Source organism: Rattus norvegicus, chromosome 5 (genome assembly GCF_021556685.1).
Source record: "Rattus norvegicus strain SHRSP/BbbUtx chromosome 5, alternate assembly SHRSP_T2T, whole genome shotgun sequence".
NCBI lineage: Eukaryota > Metazoa > Chordata > Mammalia > Rodentia > Muridae > Rattus > Rattus norvegicus.
Window position 1 is genome coordinate 52,584,327 of NC_141538.1, and position 8,473 is coordinate 52,592,799.

General features: G+C 44.6%; 1 long non-coding RNA gene across 2 annotated transcripts; it reads left to right on the forward strand.

Annotated features, from left to right (window-relative positions):
• Positions 1-832: 832 nt before the first annotated feature.
• Positions 833-7,055, forward strand: LOC148005728 (uncharacterized). Of its 2 annotated transcripts, none has more exons than XR_015620774.1 (2): positions 833-1,089; positions 4,626-7,055. It is a non-coding gene; the product is annotated as an uncharacterized LOC148005728 (long non-coding RNA). The 2 variants fall into 2 exon arrangements; XR_015620773.1 differs by having other exon boundaries at positions 833-1,063.
• The last annotated feature ends 1,418 nt before the right edge of the window (positions 7,056-8,473 follow it).

The following is an 8,473-nucleotide window of genomic DNA, read 5'->3' on the forward strand; positions in this document are numbered from 1 at the left end:
CCTTCAATGTATGCTCCAGTATATGGCAGAGAGGGAGCAAGCCAGTCTGTAGTGCCATATTGGATTTGGGCCTGGCTGCTTTGTAACTGCATGGCCACAGTTAAGAAGTCATGGGATTGTTGGACAGAGGCCTCTCCCATGTATTTACGGCACAGGAAGAAAAGACCAAGTAGTAAACACCCGGTGTCTCCACTGCATGACCTCTGCTGAGCCCAGCTGATGCATGTGGAACTGACACACCTGGATCACACCTGGGTGGTGGTCAATTTACTTCTGCCTTTTTTTTTTTTTTTTTTTGGTTTTTTTTTTTTTTTTTTTTTTTTCCGGAGCTGGGGACCGAACCCAGGGCCTTGCGCTTCCTAGGTAAGCGCTCTACCACTGAGCTAAATCCCCAGCCCCTACTTCTGCCTTTTACTTCCTCAGCCTTTATCCTTGAGATTTAGGCTGGTCTTCTCGGATTTCTCCCTAATTAATTCAGATCTTGAAGTCAGTCTTTTGTTACCGAAGTCACAGCCAGGTAGTCAGGAGCCAGGGTTTCCCACTGTGCTTCCCAGTTATTTTCTGTAGGGAGCGGTGCGACAGCTGTATGATAATGAGGTGAATCTGGCGCCCTCCTAACAACAGTACTGAGCATGCGTGGAGTTTTGCACCTGACGTCAGTCTGGCTGGGGCGGTACTATGCTAAATGGGAGTTCATGCCTCGCCAATCTCTGGAGGACAAGTAGCTGGGATGGCAGTGGGGTGACCCGTGCCCCACCAATCCCTGAAAGAAGATTAGCATACTGTTGTGTATATAAGCCGAGCGGCTTTGCCGCTCGGCGCGGTAACACTTAAAGCTGTAACACTTGGAGCTGTAACACTTAGGGCTGGCTGCCGCCGCCTCCCTGTATCAACAAAGAAGGTCTCCTGCAGTAAAGGCTGTTGAGAAGAATCCAACCGTGTTGCGTCTTCCTTGCCGGACGAGGTGGGCGCGACAAAGTGGTGGCCCGTACGGGGACGAGGACATCCTCGTGGATCTCAGAACTCTTCAGCTTCAGGAGGAGCGACGTCGGAAAAGTTCCCGGTAAGGGACCATAAAGTTCTCTGGAGGTGAGCAGAGACGATGGAAGCCTTGGGTTAGAGGCTAAAAGGTCTGCGGTCTGCAGCGATGTTGTTTCAAGTTGATCCTTTGTGGGCAGGTTTTATAATTTTGTTTCTTTTCGTCTTTGTGTTGTGTGTTTGCTTTCTTTTGAATTGCCACGGTCCCGGACGGGAGTGCACTTGCTTGGAGTAGCCAACAGGTGCCAGGCTACGGAGTTGGGTATAAACAAACAGGCCAGCTTGCTAAAAAACCGCTTGCAAATAAGTTCATTGAGTATGGGAAGCTCACATTCCAGCCCACTCCTGACAGCTCTCCAGGAGCTCCTTAATCGGCGTAAGCTCAAAGTTGAAAGGAAAATCCTGTCAAGTTTTCTTGATGAATGCGATCGTTGTGCTCCGTGGTTTATAGTGTCAGGATCTCTTACCTTGCGAGCATGGGACAAATTGGGAAGGGATCTAGATAAAGAAGCCACAGAGGGCAAGCTTAGACCCGGATCAAAGCCTCTTTGGCGAATAGTCCGTGCTTGTTTAGAGGATAAGCGATGTGAGGAAGTCGTTAGAACAGGTCAGAGAATCCTTGCAGAGCATCAAGAAAGTATGTCAGAGGGAGAAAAGGTCCCAAAGAAAGAAAGGAAAAGAAAAGGAGACAAAAGGAACAGAGAGAAGGCAGAGATGAAAAAAGAGGATAATCAGGACCAGGAAACAAATAAGATATATTCCTTAAAAGCCTTGACCTTAGAAATGTCAGACAATCTAGAAAGCATCACTGACAGCTTAGAGAAAGTGAAAGTAAAGGTAGAACCATCGGGTCTGGGGCCTCCCGCAGAGCAACAAAGAGAAACACAAGACTCCACCTCAGTTCCACCACGACTCATATTGACCCCTAGAATGGGAACTCAGGTGGTGGATACAGATTTTAAAGGCCCCAGTAAGCAGAATTCAGAAGGATCACAGAAATTGAAAGCATGTGCAAAGATAAAGATTTGGGGTAGTGGTAGTGGTCAAAAGGGGACACGGTAATAATGGTAAAATGTTTTTGTGTATCATAGATGCTTTTAGTCTTTGGACCCTGACTAGAGACAATATACACCCTAGGCAAGAGAGAGAATGGGGTTGAGAAAAACAGTCCTCCCGAACTCTCCACAGATGCTTTGGCAAAAGAAGGAAATGAGCTTAAGTTTTTTGAAGCTCTCCTGGGAACAGAAGGAGGTGGGAGACGTCTTGCCTCCTTGCTGGCTCCTATTGGAGAAGTGCTTGTTTCTGGTTCTGGGTTCTTTAGGTAGGATGTCTAGGTTCCTTTGGTGGAACACCATCTAGTTCTTTTCCTCTGTGTCTATTGTCTGTCCTTGGTGCACCAAGCTGTGGATGTATGTCAATTTATGTCTGGGTTTTGCTTCTCCTTGCTTGAATGTTTTGTGTTTCATGTTTAAAAGAAAAAAAATGGTTAAAACTTTAAATGCTGGTTGATTCACCCATTGATGTAGCTCTAACTCCTTTCAAGAAAGGAACAAATAAATAAAAAGTTTCAATTTAGAGTATAAATAAAGTTTCAATTGGCTTTTGGAGCCTACATCTGTAGCTAGAAGCCTAAGTTGGCTGGGCAAGCTCCCCAGGGGGCTGGCTAAATGTTTATACTAGCCGCCCTAGAAGCGGCCTATACAAAAGTGGTTAAGGTGCTTGAAAACAATCAATTGTTCATAGCACCTGAGAAGGTTCAAATGGGCCAAATGGGAGAATACTTAGGAACAAAAATCACTCCTCATAGTATTTCTCCTCAAAAAATTGAATTACGAAAAGACCATTTAAAAACATTAAATGACTTTCAAAAATTACTAGGAAGCATAAATTGGATTCGACCCTATATAAAAATGCCCAATGTAGATTTACAACCACTTTATGAGGTCCTGAAAGGGGATTCTCAGCTTACTTCACCCTGTGTTTTAACCAAGGAAGCACGATTATCCTTGAGGAAAGTAGAAGAAAGACTAGAAAAGGCAATACTAAAAAGGTATAAGGAAGAGGAAGATCTGCTTTTGTGTATACTGAGAACTTTTCGTCAACCTACAGGAGTATTATGGCAACAAGGTCCACTTCTTTGGATTTATCCCCATATTTCTCCTAATAAAACCCTTGAATATTACCCTTCTGCTGTTGCACAGCTAGCTATATTAGGCGTTAAATCTTGCATTCAGCATTTTGGTATTTCACCAAAGAAAATTATTATACCATATACAACTGCTCAGGTAGAAACATTGTGTGCATTGATAGATGATTGGGCCATATTGCGCTGTAGTTTTGATGGAGAGTTTGACAATCATTATCCTAAGGATCCGCTGCTACAATTTTTTACTGAACATCCAGTGATCTTTCCAAAGATCACTGCCTCAGAGCCTTTGTCTGGAGCGTTAGATATTTATACAGATGGCTCCAAAACCGGTGTAGGTGCCTATATGGTTGATTCTCAAGAACCAGTATTAATTCAATATAGTCCAGGTACCCCCCAAATTACAGAATGTAAAATTGTATTGGAAGTTTTCAAAAGATTTCATGATTCTTTTAATTTAATTTCTGACTCTGCTTATGTGGTTAATGCGGTACGCTCACTTGAAATTGCAGGGCCAATTCGGTCGACTAGTACTGTATGTCAAATTCTTTTAGAATTACAAAATTTGATTTGGGCCAGAAAAAATAAATTTTTCATACAACATATTCGAGCCCATACTAATTTGCCTGGTCCCATGACCAGTAATAACGCCCTGGTGGATGCTAGTACTCGTAGAGAGTTTATTTTTCATGCTGCTCCGGTTGATCTCGCTAGAGAATTTCATCAAAAGTTTCATGTACCTGCCTTTACTCTTCAACAAAAATTTAAAATCTCTAGAGCTGCAGCTCGTGATGTGGTGTTAAGTTGCCAGAATTGTGTTCAATTTCACCACCCTCCTCATGTAGGGATTAACCCTCGTGGTCTGATCCCGCTAAAACTTTGGCAGATGGATGTCACACACATATCTCAATTTGGAAATTTAAAATATGCTCATGTTTCTGTTGATACATGTTCTGGTATTATACATGCTACTCTGATGACTGGTGAAAAGGCTCGTAATGCCATTAGCCATTGCTTAGAGGCATGGGCAGCCTGGGGAAAGCCTGATAGTCTCAAGACGGACAACGGGCCTGCCTACACTGCAAAGTCCTTTCAGGCATTTTGCCAGACAATGCAGGTCAAACATACTACAGGATTGCCATACAATCCCCAAGGTCAAGGAATTGTGGAAAGAGTACATCGTACCTTAAAAGAGCTGATAAAAAAACAAAAAGAGGGAATTGCCAGCAGCCGAACACCAAAAGAACAACTTTCTTTAGCTCTTTTTACTCTAAATTTCTTAGTTTTGGATGCGCATGGCCGCTGTGCTGCGGATCGCCATGCTGCTACTACACCTATAACTAATGCAGAAGTAAAGTGGAAGGATGTCTTAACTGATGAATGGCATGGCCCAGATCCCGTGATCTCGAGATCTAGGGGAGCTGTTTGTGTTTTTCCGCAGAATCAAGAAAATCCAATTTGGGTACCTGAGCGCTTGACTCGAAAATTGCCTTCTGCTCTTCCTGAAGATGAGACTACGAACCCTACTATTGCTACTGGGAATGATAATACAGGTTAATTCGATCACCCTGTGGGCTATTGCCAGATCCTGGCCAGTACCCATGCCAGTCCATAGCAATTCTACTGTTTTACCAACCTTTTTCTCTACCTCCTGTTTGCGTGATGTTCCTTGTATAGTGCCAACTGGAGAAATGCCCCAACGGTATGCCGCCACTAACGTTTCTCTGTTGCATACCTTATGTTTTACCATTAAAGACTCTTCCCTGCCCTGTATTTGGTTACGTAGAGCCACGTTAGCTAATTGGTTGAATCCTATAAGTGACAGCACAATGAACACCGGGATCATCCTGGCTGCTTTGAGTCAAATTGCCCAGGGAGTCTCTTCACCCAGCGAGGACATGTCAGTCGATAGTTCTGCTGATCTGAACATTACAACACTAATTGTGATGCATAATTGTAGTGTTCCATCACGCCCAGGGCAAGGTAACTATGCACAGAATAGCTCTACCCGTCGTAGAGTCTTACCCGCTTGCCCCCCGAATCAAGAGTTTCCACCTAATTTTACCCCATGTCAGAGTCCATTCCATAGAACAAAACAATTCCTACCGGGATTTGAATTTTCCCCTCCTCTTGGCCATGTACAGTATGACTGGGGGGAGAATAAGACTGGCAAGCATAATCTCTGGCCTTGGTTTCAATGGGTGCTGTCCAATGAGCAAGGGGCATATACATCCCTGACCCCTTTTGCTAGGTTGATGGGTGAGAACTTCACGCTGTATAATGTTTCGGCTACCAGAAAAAATGATACCAGGTTGACCAATATTCAATATAATAACCTCTTGGAACATAATACTGCCACTAGTACTTCAGTATGTGTTAGATCACCCTTTTTCTTTCTGATAAGCTCTAATGTCAGCAATGGTGTTTTAAATTGTAATAGCTCTGATGTAGTCTGCTATTTAGCTGAATGCTGGGATGGCAACAATGACACCGCAGTGATGGTCAAGATTCCCTCCTTTGTGCCAATCCCAGTAGAGGCAAACCCAGATAGTTTTCCTATTCTCAATTTGCTGAGAACCAAAAGAGATTTTGGAATTACGGCAGCCATAATTTCAGCCATCGTGCTGTCTGCTGCCGCAGCTACCACAGCTGCAATTGCTATGACCAATCAAATACAGACGGCTGAGACTGTCAATCAGATTGTAGAAAGAACTGCAATGGCGCTAGAGATACAAGAAGAATTTAATACTCATTTGGCATCTGGCCTTCTATTAGCCAATCAAAGGATAGATTTAGTTCAAGAACAAATTGAAGCACTGTATCATATGACACAGCTGTCTTGCGTTTCCTCCCTAAGAGGTTTATGCATTACTCCTTTGCAAGCCAACTTTTCTCAGCATTCTCAACAGAGCAAAGAAATCTCAAATTATCTGAAAGGAAACTGGTCCATGAAAGCAGAGCAACTATCCAGACAATTGCTGATGCAGATTGCTGTCCTCAACAGCACTAGGCTGGACCCCATCACAATTGAAGACTTTATCTCATGGATTACCAATGCTTTCTCCTTTTTTAAGGAGTGGGCGGGCATGTTTGCCTGGGGAGCTATTGTCCTCCTGGGATGCGGAGTATGTCTCTGGCTTATTGGCCGTTTAAAAAGAGAACATGCCAGACACAAAGCGGTTGTTTACCAGGCTATGACCGCCATTGACAATGGTGCTTCTCCCAATGTATGGCTGGCCTCTTTGAAAGATTAAGAGTTCGCCCTAGATCATTTTTGTCACAGTCATGTGGGGTCATTGTATCCAGGGACGGGCAACTTTCCTCGAGCTCGGACCAACCTAAGACACGGGGCCCGGTGGCGATAGGGTGACCCAACGACGGGTAAGGCCGAGTCATCGTCAGGAACGACCTAAGACAGGAGCAATGACAAGATTGACGTGACACCCAGATCTAGACCAGTCATTTTATTAAACAAAAAAGGGGGAGATGTAGGGAGCGGTGCGACAGCTGTATGATAATGAGGTGAATCTGGCGCCCTCCTAACAACAGTACTGAGCATGCGTGGAGTTTTGCACCTGACGTCAGTCTGGCTGGGGCGGTACTATGCTAAATGGGAGTTCATGCCTCGCCAATCTCTGGAGGACAAGTAGCTGGGATGGCAGTGGGGTGACCCGTGCCCCACCAATCCCTGAAAGAAGATTAGCATACTGTTGTGTATATAAGCCGAGCGGCTTTGCCGCTCGGCGCGGTAACACTTAAAGCTGTAACACTTGGAGCTGTAACACTTGGAGCTGTAACACTTAGGGCTGGCTGCCGCCGCCTCCCTGTATCAACAAAGAAGGTCTCCTGCAGTAAAGGCTGTTGAGAAGAATCCAACCGTGTTGCGTCTTCCTTGCCGGACGAGGTGGGCGCGACAATTTTCTACCTGGAGACTTGGGTATATAAGTGGTGAATAAAGCTACAGGAGACTCTCACTCTTCTTCCTCACTCTCACTCTTCATTCCTCTCTCTCTCTCTCTCTCTCTCTCTCTCTCTCTCTCTCTCTTCCTCTCTCTCCCTCTCTTCCTCTCTCTCCCTCTCTCCCTCTCTCCCTCTCTTCCTCTCTTCCTCTCTTCCTCTCTTCCTCTCTTCCTCTCTTCCTCTCTTCCTCTCCTGGCTTGACATGATAACCTGTGTGTGTGTGTGTGTGTGTTTCTTTCATCCTGTAGGCTTTCGCCTGATTCTCGGTACTGTGTCAGTGCTGGCGCTGACACCAGTCTAACTTTTTTTTTTTTTGGTTCTTTTTTTTTTTCAGAGCTGGGGACCGAACCCAGGGCCTTGCGCTTCCTAGGCAAGCGCTCTACCACTGAGCTAAATCCCCAACCCGCCAGTCTAACTTCTTCTTGTGGGGCATACCATGTTTTGTCGTTCATCCTGTAAGTCACATACCCAGGGAATCAATCATGGGCACTATTCTATACTTCTTAACTGAAGTCTTGCCCTCGACTGCCAAGGCCTCAGACTCGGGGTATGACCCATTGTTTCCATAGATTGTGTGTTTTCATACTTGGGACCAGGTGTAAATGCCTAAAAATTTCTGGAACCATAAATCTTTAACTTCTTGGGCTGGAGAGGTGGCCCAGTGGTTAAGAACACTGACTGCTCTTCCAGAGGTCCTGAGTTCAAATCCCAGCAACCACATGGTGGCTCACAAACTTCTGTAATGAGATCTGATGCCCTCTTCTGGTGTGTCTGAAGACAGCTACAGTGTTTATATGATAAATAAATCTTTTAAAAAATCTTTAACTTCTCTATTCTTGGTGCAAACAGGGCGGCAAAGTGGAGATTCTTTTTTTTTTTTTTTTTTTTTCTTTTTTTCAGAGCTGGGGACCGAACCCAGGGCCTTGCGCTTGCTAGGCAAGCGCTCTACCACTGAGCTAAATAAATCCCCAACCCCTCAAAGTGGAGATTCTTAAGTAGGAATAGGCAGAATTATTATGCTGGACGGTTTCATGTAGGTAAAGATTTTTTTTTTTTTTTCCGGAGCTGGGGACCAAACCCAGGGCCTTGCCCTTGCTAGGCAAGCGCTCTACCACTGAGCTAAATCCCCAACCCCAAGATTTCTTTTTTAAAGAACCATTTTGTTTAGAGAGACTGCCATTGTATACATTCACAGTCTCCACTGAAGCCCATACAAATTTCCTAAAGGGAAAAGGCATAAGGAAATTACTATAACACATATTCAAAATTATCAAAGGTTGCCAAGTCCTGCTTGGCCATGTGGAAGGGACAGTATGACATGGTTTTCTG